A 15237-nucleotide genomic window follows, 5' to 3' on the forward strand; every position below is an offset into this window, starting at 1 on the left:
CTACAGAGTCATCCAGGAGCATAAAACACCTACGATTTGGAGGAGAACAAAAGAAATAGTCCGGCCCAAACCAGAGAGGCCGCTGATTTGCTACAAGTTACCGTCCCATCACTTTGCTAAGCTTTGCAGACAAATTAGTTGGAGGTTTATCCTTCAAAGAATTCCCCCCACCTCTGATGATCTCCTGAGCATAGATGATGCAGGTTTCAGACCAAACCAGTACACATGTGATCAAGCACTGGCACTCACCACCAACATCAGGAATGGCTTGCAGGCCCAGCATACTGACCAATATAGTGTAAAATTAATTAATTTCAAGGGAATATCTCACACTAATGCCCCCATTCAGTCTCTCTCCCCTGCCGTGCCTTGCACTCCAAAGAACACACCATGAGGTGAGCAACTTGTGCCCCTCCCGCTCAGTGCAGGCCCCAACCTCGGCAAGGCTGTAATAAGCCCAGCTGTGGGCAGTGTCCGGGGCCCCAGGTACAGCTGGGGAAGCAGAGACAAGAAGCTCGCTCTCGGCAGGCTGTTTGCAGTGGAACAGACCCATGCAGCCGCACCCCCTCCTTGCTGCGCTGAGCCCCAGGAGAGATGATGTTCCCCCCTCCCCAAGTCCTCACCCACTGCACACAAATGCCTGGGGTAAATGGGGAATGAGCCCCCCCGCCTGGCTCCTGAACTCCCCCCACTGTGCTGAGTTCTGGGGAGAGTTGGACTGTTTCCCCCTTTTCCTGAGCTACACCCCTTTCCTGCTGCAGCCAAGACCTGGGGGTGAATGGGGTGCAACCCCATCCCTGACATACTGACCAACCCCGTTCCCTGCGTCCACCTTGCACTGCCTAACCTCTGCACCATCACCACACTTCAAATTTACCCCTCCTGTCTGGCCATTGGCCCCCGAGCCCAGCCAACCCTGCCCCTCCCGCACTCCCAATGATGGAAGTAGAAGCAGAGCAGGGGCCAGCTTCATTACCCAGTATCTTGTTCATCAGCCACACATGCTCACTGACTCAGAGAGAGAGAGGCCAATGCACACTTGTGGCGGATGCACAAGATAGTGGGTAATGTGTTTTTATGCAGGAGATCACCTTAACAAACTGGGAGTTTTCTGGTTCCAAACAGGAGTCTTCCTGACACACCAGAAGACTTGGTCAGTCTGCAGACCAGACAGAAGACAGGTGCGGCATTCCTGGATCTTACTGCTGCATGTGACACAATCTGGCATACAAAGCCTAGCATACAACCTGTCATTGGTCCTAATTAAGTGTACTATCATGTGGAACTGTTGCTGAGATTTATTGGACACACACAAAACGTTCCTGGTGGTCTCAAAGCAATGATCTACCGCAGGGCCCGGTTCTAACACCAACCCTTTCCAACAGCTTCACAAATGGCCTTCCCAGCACCATTGCCAGGCATTTTGTATATGCAAACGACATCTATCTGGCAGTACAGGCTCCGGATCTCAGTAATCTAGAAGTATTGAATGCTGACATTAAAGAGATGTCCAACTATTGTAAAAGATGGAGATTTAAACCTAGTACCAAAAGCGCATTACACTGGGTTGTACCTTGACTTCAGGAACATCTTACCAAGACCTCGCTGAAAACAAAGACGAGAAACAACCTGATCACAAAACTAGCTGGTTCTACCTGGGAAGCCAATGTGCCAACACTGAGAAATTCTGGATTTGTCTTGTGCTATTCTGTAGCAGACTATTGCTCTGTGATGCAGCTCAGCTCTTTTCACACAGCAGGAGTAGACACCCAGCTGAATGAAAGCATGCATGCAACAACCGGTACTATGAGACTGACCAACCTGTCCTGACTACCAGGTTCTCTCAAGCATTACCGCTCCTGACCTCAGGCAAACGTCACCTTCAGAATTTGCTCTTCAAGGTGCAAGACATGCCACATCTACCCCTTGTTTAAAGGCATGTTTAATCCACTCAGGCACTGTCTTAGCTCAGATCACCCAGTTTGGGCAATTCCCCTAAGGAACTTCGATGTCACCTCCAGGTGGCATACTAGTTGGCAAGAGCAAGCTTCAAACATAGTCAATGTCGATCTCACGACAGATCCATCAGTCCAGCTTCTTCGTTTTGACCTTCCACCCCATCTTTGGGAAAAGCTCAAGCTCTTCTGATGTGGAGAGATCAAATGTGCTGCTCAGGACTGTAAGTGGGGCCTTTGTGACTCCCCTCTTTGCCACTGTGGCCAGTTGGAAGAGGAAGGTCAAATACTCACAGGCTGCGCCCATGGGCAAGGGCTGCCTGATTCCCTCCTGGACTGGCATTATCCCCTCCCTTCAGTTACTGAATGGTTAAGACACTTAGACTAGCATCCTTGACTTGACCATCTAGTATAGACATGGGCAAACTATGGCCCACGGGCCACATCCAGCCCACAGGACAGTCCTGCCTGGCCCCCGAGCTCCTGGCCAGGGAGTCTAGTCGCCGGCCCCTCCCCTGCTGCCCCCCCTACCCTGCAGCCACGCAGGCTGTGCTCTGGCCCGCCGCTCCTGCTGGGCAGCGTCGGGAGCGCAGCTGGTTCTGGCTGGGTGTCGAGGTTGCGAGCTCCTGCTGCTGGTAAGGGGGCGGGAAGCGGGGGGGGGGCTTGGGTAAAGGAGCAGGGGGTCCTGGGGCAGTCAGGGAGAAGGGGGCAGTTGGATGGGACACAGATTCTGGGGGGGAGGTCAGGGGATGGGGAACAGGGAGGGTTGGGGAGTGGGAGTCCCGGGGGGCCTGTCAGGGGGTAGGGATGTGGATAGGGGTCGGGAGGGCAGTCAGGGGACAGGGAGCAGGGGGGTTGGTTGGATAGGGGGCAGGCGTCCTGGGAGGGGGTGGTCAGGGGACAAGGAGGAGGGGGGGTTGGATGGGTTGGGAGTTCTGAGGGGGGCAGTCAGGGGGCGGGAAGTGGGAGGGGGCAGATAGGGGGCGGAGCCAGGCTGTTTGGGGAGGCACAGCCTTTCCTACCCGGCTCTCCATACAGTTGCGCAACCCCAATGTGGCCCTCGTGCCAAAAAGTCAGCCCACTCCTGATCTAGTAGATGCAATTGCAATATATAGTTCCGGAGGGAGAGCTGTGCTGGAGCCAACCACTTCCCAGCGTTGACCCCTGCTTGTAAATGAAGAGTCTCATTTCTGGGACTACACTAACAATCATGAGATTCAGGTGAGAGCCCGTAATCATCGTATCATACACACCCAGCCTGACCATCATCTCCCAATGTTCTCCAAGCAATTCAGTCCAGCCATTGAGATGATTGTGCAGAATGAGCAAACCAGGCTGTAAGCTCCCAAAGCAGCTTTGCCACTACCTGTGGCTGCTTCTAAACCAGCAGGATTAGGGGACTGATGCACTCAGGCTCCATATACACAGTGGGATAAATCAGTATCTTTCCATCACGGATGAGTCACTTCCAACAGGGCTATTAAATTATTACATTGTTTTATTATATTAATGTCATTCCTGCTTTCGGGAGAAGATAAGCTTTCAATTAACGGCAGATTAAAATTAGGTTTATCGAGAGACCAGCTGCATTCCCACAGTGAGACGGCCCTTTCTTTTTTCTTTCCCCTCCTCCTCTCCACACTGTAATGCTGATGAAAAGAAATATCTCTATTCATTGAGGGGCAGGGGGGAAGCAGCTTGGACTGGATCAAGCCTGTTAACAGCCCAAGATGTGGGTTATCACTGATCTGACCTTTTCTAACAGCAAAAACCTCACAGGGTTGAGGTTTGGCAGCACGTTCCAGTGGCTTCATGAGCCATTCGTTTTTATGTCAGAGCATCTGACAGTTTTCATTACAGGGAGTGAGAATATTAAAAGATATTCAAGCAACACGGGGAGAAAATTAAGTATATAATGCAAAAGAACTGTGCAGATTTTAATTACAGATTCCCCCAAAAATCCATAGAAGCACTGATTAAATGCCTAATTACTTTTAAAGAAGTGAATAAACAGTCAATAAGAACAGCAGTCTCTTACCCTCTTTCTTCTGAGCAGAGACTGTGCATATAATGCATGATAGACATTTTATCATGAGCAAGTAAATGCTGAACATGGGGGTGAAAAGGAGAAACAAAGCTTCAGAGAGTCCTTTAAAAAGAACTGTTTTGCCAGATGCTCAATGCTCGGCACCACTGAAGTCAATACAGCTATACTGATTTACATCAGCGGAGGCTGTGGCCCATTATTTCTAGCCAGGCCACCGCTGTCCAGGATTGTATTGGCCTTATCAATAGCCCACCTGCCTGTGCCAGGGTAGCACTGTCCTTTACTCCAGTTCCCTAAAGGTCCAGTTTTGCCCTCGGGCACGGAAATGCAGCTTCATTAAGATTTAAGCCTCTGCATCCAAGGACAGAATCTAGCCCTCCTCTATATGTTTTAACAAGTACCTTCTCAAACGCATCGAGTGATCGTGTCCCAGTGGCCTCCTATGGCAGGTTTTCCCACTCGCTAATTAACACTCTCACGGTTGGACCGTTTCTCCCTAAATGATGCAAAGAAGCTGCCTCTGAGCTGGGAACTAGCAGACAATCTTCAACAACGCAATCAGTGCAGACCCAGACAGCACAGACAGCCATTGGGCTCACAGTACAAGGGAGCCATGGCGGGGCTGAGCCTGGGCTAATTGCTCCATTAGGGAGAAACTGTTAAAACTCACAAATAGTTGAAGATCTGTGTGTTTGGACTATGCTACAAGCCAGAACCCTGAGAGGAAGGGAGGTCCTTCGCCCAAACGGATACCTGTGCTGGAGCCCTCTTACCCCAGCTGGGGGGGTTTCTCTGCTGGGCCTCAGTGCCTCGTGTGTAGCCCTATGAGCCTCTGTGGACTTGCTCAGGCGTTGCTGATGGGCATTTAACAAACACTGGTGTTGATGCACCAGAAGGAACAGAGTCCAGCTCACTCCCTTAGCCGGGCTGGCTCTGTAGACCAACAGCAGTCAAAACTTCAGAAAGCCTTCGTTGTCACTAAGGTCAGCAGGTGTGAGACACATCACACATCAGAGGCTTACAGACAAGATCTGCTGATTCAGCAGCTCTCCATGTTTTACAGTCACTTTTCAGAGCTAAATCACGTTTCGGATGTTGCCTTTTGTTCTACTGCCTAACCGTGCAAACCTGAAGCACGAGTGATTTCATTCACATGAGCCGTTTCAATGAAGGCAATGGGAGTAGTCCGAGGTGTAAAGTTACACATGTGCTTCTGTCTTTGAAGGATCTAGGCCAAAGTTATTATCTTATCCATATTAATAAGCAGTTACCACATTCCAACTCCTTCCTGGTTTGGGGGTTGGGACGTTTTTGTCTCAACGTCTCTTTAAATCCCCCCTATATAATGGCAGTAGTAACTCCATTGACACCAGCCAGTCCGGAGTGTTCTTGGCCTGTACAACCAGGCAGAGCCTTGCCTCTCCCCACCCCAAAAAAGCCTAACCTTTGTGTAACATGCAAAGCAGAAATACTCAGCCTGAATGATAGTTAGGCCCCTAACCCCCATTGAAATTCAGGAGAATTAGGTGCTTACATACCTTTGACTATGTGGGCCAAAGCACCTTTACTATGGAAGTTGCCCAAGAGAAGACATTACAAGGAGAAAATGTGATCTATTGGCTAAAGCACAGGACTAGGAAGCAGCAGCAGTGGGTTCTGTTCCTGCTTCTGAGATACCCCTGCTTAGAAATCAACATGAGAGGCATCTTAGAAATGCCAGTGATACACAGATCACTAGTTCCACCACTGACTTGCTGAGAAACCTTGGTCAAATTGCTTAACCTCTATGCCCTTCAGTTTCCTAGTCCCTACTTCAAACGGGAATTGTGAAACTAAATTCAGAAAAATTAACAAAAATCTTAGACTTGGAGAGTCTTCCAAGGAAGGTGCTATAGTAGTAGGTGCAAAAAATTGATAAACCATGGGGCTATCCGTACGTAATGAAGCACTTCTCCTTTGTACTATAGAACTCGTATATGGGGAAGCTGGATGGAAAGGTGGCTAATGCACTGGATGGGGACTTGGGCAATCTGGGTTTGATTTTGGCTTCCACCATGGACTCCCTCTGTAACTTGGGGCAAGTCACACAGGCTGGGAGTTTCAAAAGATTTGGTCACCTAACTCCCATCAGCTCCTTTGAAAAATCCCAGCTTTATCCCCTCCGTGCCTCCAGTCCCTATCTCTAAAATGGGGACAAGGATACTTCCTTTCTCCCACCCTTTGTGTGTCTTGCCTAATTAGACTGTACGCCCTTGGGGGCTGGGGCTGTCTTCTTAGGTGTGTGTGTACAGCATCTAGCACAATGGGGCCCCAAACACTGCTATAACCTTAAAGGCCTAGAACACTCTTTAAAAGTTGGAGACCTATCCCCTCCACCCTCAGGCATGGAAAACCTGCTGCTTCTAATGGGGAGGCTGATTTCAAAAAGAAACCTTATGTATCAGCTTGGAGGGGGAGAGGGAAGAATCTTGCTTTGTGTATAAGAGGGGTGGTTTATCTGCTTGCTCCTGAATTCAGAGGAAATAGACTGCTTTGCAAGCAAAACGGCGTAATAAGATGTGTGGGGCTTCTAGTGACAGTGTGTGGATTTACAGTATAAAGATATATAGTGCCACTTGGAACAAACCATTTCTAACATCAAATGGCTTTGTATATTGATTGCCTAAGGATGTGTGCAGATACTCTATTGCCAGACATATAATGGAGCATATTATTTACTCACTCTAAGAGCCAGATAAATGGCTGGACTATCAGAGGGAGTAAGGCAGCTCATCAACAGACTGAATGGAAGGAGAGTTTGTGTCACACTGAGGGAATCAAGGTAGATCACCACTGAAGTATATAGAATTTGTAGAACAGGGTTGGAAGGGACATCAGGAGGTCATCTAGTCCAACCCCCTGCCCAAATCAGGACTAATCCCCACACAGATTTTTGCCCCAGATCCCTAAATGGCCCTCTCAAGGATTGAACTAACAACCCTGGATTTAGCAGGCCAATGCTCCATCCACTGAGCTATCCCTCCCTATGTCTGGAATAAGATGGTGCATCCTGCATGTCATTTGAGATGGAAACCCTTGTGACATTCCAGCCTCCCACCCCCACCAGAAGGGCTTGCCTGGAGGCGGGAGTTGAGGGACAGCATAAAGAGCAAAGAGGGTTTGTGCTCTGGGGAGGGAAGAACCTGCAGCTGATGGACACTGTGGGTAGGTACGAGGAGGAAGGTAGAATCCCTGCCTAGTTCTGAGCGCCTTCATCAGCCCTCAGGCCTGTCTGAAGCATGTGGAGGGTATCATGTATCATTCAGGGAGCTACATATACAAGATGGTGAGGCCCTCTACATGCTCTGGAGTCCAAAGAGAAAAGCATTGGTTAGTTTTCATTGTCCCACATACAGATCTTCCTGAGCCAGGTCACATCCACAGTCATGATCAGGGAGACCTCAGCTGAAACACTCCCTCTAGTGCAAACCAAGGTCTCCAGGGACAAACAGCCCAATGACTGAGAAGGGTTTGGATGGATTCTTCATACCCATTTTGGAGAAGCACCTCGAGGCCTCCCACAAATGAGCAGTAGGGCAGCTCAAATGATGGGTAATGAAGCTCCACCCAGGTGCGCATGTGGCCTCCACCACAAACCTTTGAGTACTTTCCTCAACGATATGTAAACAAGCAACCCCCGATCTTCACCTTGTCCCATCCTTTCCTCTCCCCATCCCTTTGCCCATGGCTAGCACTTGCAACGTTAAGCTAGATTTAGATCATAAGCTCTGTGGAGCAGGGACTGTGACATTTTAATCTTCTGTAAAGTCCTTAGTGCACTGCAGTTACTAATCCAATATCTGTCCCCATACATCAGAAACCTACAGCAAGGCAAGGGCCAGGCCTGTGTATTAAAGGAGGAATGGATTGTAAACCTGGCTTTATGTTCAGCAGTAAGAAGCTTCACCAAAGAGGCTCTGATGTTTAGAAGTCTCACTATTCTTGCAGTCCTGCTGCCACCCCGAGGCCATTTGTGGAAGTGAGCTCTGAAAGCCGAGTAACAGCAGAATGCAAGTGTTTGTTCCACTTTGTCTGCTTTTCTAGACCAGGGTTAAACTTTAGCTATAGAAAGACTCGTTTGAAAAAAGGAAGGATTTAAAATATATATAGATTTACCTCTAAATAGTTTGTTGTAAATTATGGGTAGGTTTCCAAATGGGTTGAACTACATGATTCCCCAGCCATGAATATGCATTGCAAGGCTGCTTCCCCATGCAGCACTTTGAGGATTTAAGGCAGAGGTTCCCACATACGATGTCCTTATTTGAAAAGGTTCCTGTTCAGCTGCACCCAGAATCCTTTGCCCCAGATCTCTGGGATTCAAAGATGATGCCTGGTCTTTTAGTGCTTTTAAGGAGGTGCTGACAAAAGCCACTGCACAGGTTCTGAGGAGACCCCAGGTCAAGTGGTTTAACCAAACCAAGTTCAGCAGCAGACTGGAAGGAGAATGAGGAGCAAGTTGGTGACCCTCCCATCCCAAGCCATTGACTGGGAACCAAACTCATGACTGCCCACATTGAGAACTGCTGGCTTGAGGGGTTAGTCCCTGCAGGCACTGAAGACCCGAGTCACTTAAATGTTCCCATGCAATTAACACTAACACAAACAAAAGAATGAACATTTAGAAAACTCTCTTAACCAATCCGCTGTGCAGATGACACATTCCAGCTGTTCCCGCTCCAGCCACCAGCATTCAGACCACTTTAGGCCATGTATGTACAATATGGCTTTCTTCTAATGAAACCTAGTTGCAGTCAGTCCATTGCTCTTGGATTTGTTTGTCAGCATGGTCTGATAGAGGGAGATGAGAAAGGATTCTAAAAGGAAACGGTGCTCCCACATTAGATGTAAAATAGCAATACACTTTGTCCAGCTTCTGGGCTGTATAACATGCCTTGCACCAGAAGTTCAGTAAGCATTGGGGAGCCCATGGAAGTCTTACATTGCCTCAAAGTGAAAGCCATGCGGAAGCATGTTTTACTTAAACATTCAAAAAGTATAATTTGCTGCTGTAGATCAAAGTACTGCCTTAGTAAATAGAGGGAACAAAACCATGAGTTATTTATGAAAGGGGCTTTGCGGCTTTACAGTGTGCACAGCAGCGAATGCTTTAATTTATGCTTAAGGGATAGCATAATATATATCATCTAATATACTTGCATCTATCTGGAGAGATAGTGTGTGTACTGAATAAGTGATGTTATGATATAGAGGTTTTAATGGCATGAATTTGGGAATGCTACCGTATTCACACATGGCAAAATGTACCTCCCCGGTGTGATGCTGGTTACTTTTTTGAATTGGAGGCATTTCCAGATACATGGATTCTGAATGTCTTCATTAACAGTACCACTACATGAACTCCAGGCATTACTGTTTCACAGAACAGCTTGATGTATTGTCTCAAGGCAAAAAGTTATTATTTCTCTTTACCTCCCAGGCTAATAATTCTCAGTTTTGACTTCTGTTGATGTGAATATCATGATATATTTGTTTTCTCCATTTCACAGAGTTAAACTGAAGTACACAGAAGTTAAAATAAAGTGTTAGACTGTGAGATAACTGATTGTTTGATGACAATTCTACTCTCCCTGCAGTCTGAGAAGCCATTTGACTCCCAAGATATGTATCTTACTTTATCTAGACATTCCTACCACTGTAAAAAGCTGACTCAGTCAAATCTAATATTTTCTTCACTTATCTTCATTGGGCAATTTTTAGCCATCTTGAACAGAGCAGTTCCTATTTCTTATGGAAGGGAGCATAGATTGACAACTTAACAAAAATTAATATTAAACTTCTCAGAAGTCTGATGTAATTAAAATTCAATAACAAAAATACTGAATAAAGAATTTAATAAAGTGGATAATACCCACCGCTTTAAAAATAGGCTCATTCTGATTGCCAGTTGGTTTCCTGTTGTCCTCCCCACTTCAATTCCAGCATGATTTTAGCAGCCACTAGTCCCACAAACTCTTAGAGTAAAGATTAATTTTTTATTGCCTATGAAAGATGGGGTTGCAAACTTTCAAGTGGTATACAGCATTGCTTCAAGTCTACCAGTTCAAGACCGCAGCCACTAAAATCATAGTAGAGCTAAAGTGAATGGGGGGTGGAAAGCATTGTTGTGATTAGAATAAAAATGAAGTCTGGGGACACCTTAAAGATTAACAGATTTATTTTGGCATAAGCTTTCATAGGTAAAAAACCCACTTCTTCAGATGCATGGAGTGAAGATAACAGATACAGGCATAAATATACTGACACATGAAGAGAAGGGAGTTACCTTACAAGAGGAGAACCAGTGAATTGGCCTTGTCAACAGTCAGGGTGGATGTGGGCCACTCCCAATAATTGAGGAGGTGTCAATACCAAGAGAGGGAAAAATCGCTTTTGTAGTGAGCCAGCCACTCCCAGTCCCTATTCAAGCCCAAATTAATGGTGTTAAGTTTGCAAATGAATTGTAGCTCTGCAGTTTCTCTTTGAAGTCTTTTTTTGTTGCAGGATGGCTACTTTTTAAATCTGTTATAGAATGTCCAGGGAGATTGAAATGTTCTCCTACTTGCTCTTGTATGTTACCATTCCTGATGTCTGATTTGTGTCCATTTAGTCTTTTAGTAGAGACTGTCGAGTTTGGCCAATGCACATGGCAGAGAGGCATTGCTGGCACATATCACACTAGTAGATATGCAGGTGAATCAGCCCCTGATGGTGTGGCTGATGTGATTGGGTCCTCTGATGGTATCACTAGAGTAGACAGGGGGACAGAGTAGGCAATGGGGTTTGTTACAGGGTTTGGTTCCTGGGTTAGTGTTTCTGTGGTGTGGTGTGTAGTTGCTGGTGAGTATTTGCTTCAGGTTGGGAGGCTGTCTGTAAGCAAGGACTGGCCTGCCTCCCAAGGCCAGTGAGATCATTTTCTAGGATAGGTTGTAGATCACTGATGATGTGCTGGAGAAGTTTTAACTGGGGGCTGTACATGATGGCCAGTGGCGTTCTGTTATTTTCCTTGTTGGGTACCCACAAATTACCTACTACAGGACAGGCCCATCTTGCTCTGTCAATCTGTTTCCTCACTTCCCCAGGTGGGGAAAGTAGATTTAAAAAGTAGCCATCCTGCAACAAAAAAAAACTTCAAAGAGAAACTGCAGAACTACAATTCATTTGCAAACTTAACACCATTAATTGGGGCTTGAATAGGGACTGGGAGTGGCTGGCTTACTGCAAAAGCAATTTTCCCTCTCTTGGTATTGACACCTCCTCAATTATTGGGAGTGGCCCACATCCACCCTGACTGAATTGGCCTTGTCCACAGTGGTTCTCCTCTTGTAAGGTAACTCCCTTCTCTTCATGTGCCAGTATATTTATGCTTGTATCTGTAATTGTCACTCCATGCATCTGAAGAAGTGGGTTTTTACCCATGAAAGCTTGTCCAAATAAATCTGTCTTTAAGGTGCCACCGGATTCCTTGCTGTTTTTGTGGATATAGACCAATACAGCTACCCCTCTGATACTTGGTGATCAGAATGCTGATTTTAAGGTCAGATGACTCATAAGCCCCTAGGGCTAGAAAGTATTACTACACAATCTCAGCTTTCCCAGGACATTTAGCATTAGCTTTTATCTCCAGTTGTCAACAACTGTATGTTACATTGGGAGTAAACTTTTTGAGAGAGTGTTGAAATTAAATCAATGGAGTTAGGCACCAAAATACATTTGAGGATCCAGGCTTATGTCCCTTTTGAAAATGGGACTTAGGGGAAAATTTGAGTGCCTACCTTTGTTTTTGTCTCTTCCAATCAAGCAAAAAAAAGCAAACCATTTGCCAGACATAGCAGGATGCTTTCAGCTTTCTAAAAATCCCAGGTCTGCACCGAATCCATATTGCAGCACTTGTGTCCAAGCCAATTTAAATTAATTTTGTTAGAAAGATTGAGAGATACCATCTCAATTATTTTATTCTATTAGTTTTGTAATGTATCCTTAAAAAAAAAGAAAAGATCAAGTTTGTCTGGCATGATTTGGCCTGAATAGAGATGGACCCAGGGGGTAGAACAGGCCAGAAAACAGCAATTCCATTCCACTGAAAGTTGAGATTTCAAAATGTTTTTTGTTCTGATGCAGAATGACCCTGAGACCTGAAATTTGTCATGAGAAACAGATATTTTGTTTTAAAACTACAATATAAAATTAGCAAGGCACAAAATTGATGGATTGTTAACTGAGAGGCCTCAAAATATAATTGTAATTGGGGATTCATCATCAAGTGGGTGTTTCTAGTGAGCTCCTGCAGGGATCAGTTTTTGGCCCTATGCTATTTAACATTTTTAATCAATGACCTGAAAGAAAACAAAATCACTGAAATTTGCAGATGACAAAAATTGTGGGAGTAGTAAATAATGAAGAGGACTGGTCACTGATTCAGAGGGATCTGGATCATTCCGGAAACTGGGGGTAAACAAACAATCCTAGATGTATACATCAATTAACAAAGAATGTAGGCCATACTTACAGTATGGGGAACTCAGCCCTGTGAAGCAGTAACTGAAAAAAATATGGGGGTCATGGTGAATAATCAGCTGAACATGAGCTCCCCAATGTGATGCTGTGGCCAACAATAAGCTAGCTGAACCTGGGATGCATAACCAGGGAAATCTTGAGGAGTAGTAGATTTAACCTCTATATTTGGTACTGGTGCAACCACTGCTGGAATACCATAGCCACGCTTGTGCCCCCAGCTCAAGGATGTTAATAAATTGGATAGGATTCAGAGAAGAACCATGAGACTGACTAAAGGCTTAGAAAACATGCCTTATGGACTCAAAGAGCTCAATCTATCTATTTAATTTAAAGAGAAGGTGATTAAGGGGTGACCAGATTACAGTTGACTAAGGATCTCCATGGGGAACAAATATTTAAGTATGGGTGCTTCAGTCTAGCAGAGAAAAGTATAACATGATCCAACGGCTGAAAGTTGAAGCTAGACAAATTCAGATTGGAAATCAGGCAAAAAATTTGGACAGTGAGGGTGATTAGCCACTGGAACAGTTTACCAAGGATTGCAGCGGATTCTGCATCACCGACAATTTTTAAATCAAGACTGGATGTTTGTCCTCAAAGAGCTGCTCTAGGAATTAATGTTGGGAAGTTCTAGGGCCTCTACTATACAGGACATCAGACTAGATCAGGGGTTCTCAAACTGGGGGTCAGGACCCCTCAGGGGGTCGTCAGGTTATTACATGGGAGGTCGCAAGCCATCAGCCTCCACCTTAAATCCCTCTTTGCCTCCAGCATTTGTAGTGGTGTTTTTAATTTATAAGGGGGGGCGGGTTGCACTCAGAGGTTTTCTGTGTGAAAGGGGTCACCAGTCCAAAAGTTTGAGAACCACTGGGCTAAGCCTTTATGATAGGCACTTTGAAATCAAAGGGCCTATCTTTAAAGTAAGAGCAACAAAGCAAAGCAGGACCAGTCAGAAGACACATCCTGAATCTCACATGGCCTTAGAAGCACAGCTGTCACTTCCAATACATTTAAGCACTAGGAAGGTGGTGTAATATTGGCACAGCTTTTTCTGCCCTTAAAAGAGCCATTATTATTGAAAAGCAGAACTCTTGGGTGGAATTGTATCACAATATTCAGCCATCTGGCCCTTCTTAGGACTTCAGTGGAAATTCATCAGATTGGCTCTTGCCTTCGTCTGCAACACTAATGATGCTACAAGAGGTGAAACTGGGTTACAGATCAAACGTGATACACATTTGCTTTTACCTGTGAATATGAACAAGGAAGCACCCAGCATTTTCATCTGTGCACCATTAACAAGCCCTTTGTTGAGAGCTTCCCTCCCACCCCAAATAGTCCTGGATCCAACTAAAAGATTTCATTGCATTCAAGAAAGTTTGTGGGTGATAAGCAAGTGGCTGGACCAAGGTAAAACTGCTGCAGCTGGGAATGCAAGAGAGTTTATCACTTTTTTTTTTTAAGCACAAATTGCTGTGGAGATGCTTGCAGACAGCACTGGTTATGGCATTTAAATGGACAGTACCATTTATCTATTGTTTAGAGTCACTGACCTGAGCAGCACTAAAGAGGGTCCTTGGCAGTCATCCCAGGTATTAGGGAGTTGATTACATAGATTCTATTAAGTTCCGATACAAATCCACGTTGAAGACTCAGTTCTGCACAGTAGATTCTTTGAGCCTGATTCTCCACTGCCTGCACCTTGTTTCATGACTTAGTGCCAAGGCAGGTAGACTGCTCAGGATGAAATACTGTACTCACCCCAATGGAAATATTTTACACCCCATTTACATTTGCCTTGCTTACATTGTGCAGCAATGGAGTGCACAACACGGCTTTTGGGTATTCCTGGCATGCAGGAAGCCTGATCCACATGCCACAGTGCATTAGGTCACAGGAGTTTGATAATATGTTTGCCCTTGTGATGAAGTCAAGGCCAGCTTCAGGCACCAGCCCAGCAAGCAGCTGCTTAGGGCTGCCGACAGTGAGGGGCGGCACGTCCAGCTCGTCAGCGGCGGGTCCCTCACTCCCTCCCGGTGCGAAGGGCCAGCCACCAAATTGCCCCCAAAGGCTGAAGTGGTGGCAGTAGAGCTGCAGATCGTGATCACAGCTTTTTTTTTTTTTTTTTTGCTGCTGCTGCTTGGGGCAGCAAAAGCCCTGGAGCTGACCCTGGATGAAGTGCTTTATTGGTTTCAGACTCTCTCCTTGTTCTAGTACTGTAGCACAAGGAAATTGTGATACTTTGTGTGCTGTACCTCTAAATCTCTAAGAACCCTGCATTTAGAGTTCAGCTGCCATTTTCACATGGTGAGAACTCCTTTCCCTCCCCCCCAAAGTCCATAGAAAGACTGGTCTATTCAGAGTCTTATACGCCACCCATCACTGTGGGTCAGGGTTGCCAATTTTGGCTGGACAATCCTGGAGGGTTGGCAACCCTACCATAGGTTCACATTGACTTGGAGCAGACTCTTTGCAGGTTTATTAGTATGCAATTATAATAGGGTCACATTCACCTCTCATAAGCACCCCCTGGCCAAGTGTGTGCACCTGTACTCTGTTTGTGGTGGGTCTTCAGTGACTCAGCCCTTTGACCAAGTCACACAGTCTGTCTGTGAGATAAAAGCAAAGCAAAACCCCTTCCAGGGTACAAGTCCAACAGGGGCCTGTCTCAGTGCCCTC

The 15237-nt window shown here is 46.0% G+C and overlaps 1 protein-coding gene across 12 annotated transcripts in view; it reads right to left on the minus strand.

Moving 5' to 3' along the window:
* SLC15A2 (solute carrier family 15 member 2) overlaps positions 1–15237 on the minus strand; it is a 124795-nt gene that overhangs the window by 93400 nt on the left and 16158 nt on the right. The gene's annotated exons all lie outside the window — the stretch shown is intronic.

The sequence above is a fragment of the Mauremys reevesii genome, linkage group 11 (genome assembly GCF_016161935.1).
Source record: "Mauremys reevesii isolate NIE-2019 linkage group 11, ASM1616193v1, whole genome shotgun sequence".
Classification (NCBI taxonomy): Eukaryota; Metazoa; Chordata; order Testudines; family Geoemydidae; genus Mauremys; species Mauremys reevesii.